This window comes from Papaver somniferum, chromosome 8 (genome assembly GCF_003573695.1).
Source record: "Papaver somniferum cultivar HN1 chromosome 8, ASM357369v1, whole genome shotgun sequence".
In the NCBI taxonomy this organism is placed as follows: domain Eukaryota; kingdom Viridiplantae; phylum Streptophyta; class Magnoliopsida; order Ranunculales; family Papaveraceae; genus Papaver; species Papaver somniferum.
In genome coordinates this window covers 175,706,348-175,708,362 of record NC_039365.1, presented here as the reverse complement: position 1 = coordinate 175,708,362, position 2,015 = coordinate 175,706,348, and the positions used below count along the sequence as shown (strand labels likewise).

Genomic DNA, 2,015 nt, shown 5'->3' with positions numbered 1-2,015 from the left:
TTTGAAGATGAACTTGTAGTATTTAATCATTATTGATTTTAGGGTTATTTTGTTTTTGGTACTTAGGTTTTTTCCAGCTTTTGAATTTGGTCTAGATTTGTCCAGCTTTGCGTTTGGTACTTGGAATTAACGTTGACTGTGATTGACTTTATTTGACCTAATTATTTTTTAGTTTTCTATTTTCTATTTCTCTTTTATTATTAATAATTAAGTCTTTTACTCATTTACCCCTTCTAAAGAAACCACCTTAATATCAGAACCAATTCTTATTCTAGTACCGCTCACCCTCTTCACTTCCACGGTTCCACCACACCACTGTACCGCTCACCCTCTTCACTTCCACCACGCCACTGCGATTAACAGAAGAATGAAGAATCAGAAGAAAAAAAGAAAAACAAAGCTGATGTTGATTTTGAGATTCTAGACGCCAAATAGATCTCCCAAAATCAAAGAAACATGGTATGCTTTTGCACTGTCTCTTAAGATGCTTGAACATACTGTCGGTTGTTGATTAGGATCTAAAAATAATAATTTCATCATCAGGAGCATCATATGCATCATCATCGGGAGCGTCTGATTGGTTTGATTTTGGGTTTTGGAGTTTTTAATTTCATTTGTGGAGTAACAATTTTGTGGGTTCTATCTCTTGTTTGAATTTGACTTGAGATTGAAATTTGGATTTGTCATTCAACGATTTATAATTGGGTACATATCTTGCAATTGAACCAAATCGTTACATTTGAAGGTTCAAAATTTCGTATTGTGAAGATCATCGGTTCATAAGAAGAAGATGATGGGAGATTAGGGTTTTTTCTGAATTAGGGAAGGAATCGACAGAATTAGGAATTTTGTTGTCAAAAATCAGCACGGAAGTGAATCGAGAATTTGTACTTGTGGTGTCTGTTTCCCTTTCTATTGTTTTAAATTATGGTTTACATATCATATTTGAAGAAGATGAATGTACAATATTGTATCGGAGATTCAAAATGTAAGAGGAATTTCGTTGTGTATGTATTGCCATTGATGTTGACAAGGGTGTGGTTTGCTGCACAGATGAACAATGGATCTGAGTCTGTTGAGTTGGCGGTGTAATGGCCTAGCCTGAGGTTGATTGATACATAGATGGTGGATGAGATTGGTATCAGAAGTTGTGGTTGTGAATTTGCAGTGACTAGATGTATGTTTAGGTTGTCTATGAGACAGAAGACAAGCAGTGGGGTTTGTTTTTGAGCTGGTGAGCTTTACGCTGAGATTAGAAAGTGAGCAGGAAGAGGTGATGTGGTTCAGTTGGCTAAAACGGGTGTGAAAAAATCTTGTTGTAGTAATTACAAGTGGAGATAAAATGGCTAGGAATTGGTGGTTGATTGAGTATCAGGTTAAGAGGTGCAAGCTGGTGATAGCAGTTGTGGATATGATATGCTGCAGTGATGATTCATGTGTAGTTCAGCTGTTACTGTTGGTGTATGGCAGAGAAACAAGAAGGAAATAGTTCAGATTGTGGTGTTGGTGTGAAGGCAGGGTCTGAGCAGCTGAAGCTAAGAAGAAGTTTGCCTGAATGATTTTGATGTAATGTAAATTCTAATAAAGTGAAGGTTATGTTTGTAATCTGGTTTCACATTTTAATTTTATGTAAATTTATTCATAATTTGTAAACAAAAAGTCAAGATTTAACTTGGTCAATGGAAGTCAACGTAAATTTCAAGTACCAAACACCAAGCTGGACAAATGTTAGACCAAACTCAAAAGTTGGGCAAAACCTAAGTACCAAAAACAAAATAACCCTTGATTTTATGTATTGCAAAGTCTTATGAAATATATGTGTCCTTTAGTTTTTGTGAATTTAACTAATATCTCATATATGCTCAAAAGTTAAATCTATTAAGTTTTACGAACTAAAAATGGAACAAGCTTTGTGAGAATTGTTTGCAGTATTGATCTACTCGTGGTCACACTCTTGTGTAATTACTTCATTATCTACTCCGTAAGATTTTCTTATGTTGATACATATCGATTAA

At 34.9% G+C, this 2,015-nt stretch overlaps 1 long non-coding RNA gene across 1 annotated transcript; it reads left to right on the top strand.

The window, feature by feature from the left end:
- The first annotated feature begins 290 nt into the window (after positions 1–290).
- On the top strand, positions 291–1,693 carry LOC113304038. The gene is made up of 2 exons (XR_003338001.1): positions 291–459; positions 544–1,693. It is a non-coding gene; the product is annotated as an uncharacterized LOC113304038 (long non-coding RNA).
- The last annotated feature ends 322 nt before the right edge of the window (positions 1,694–2,015 follow it).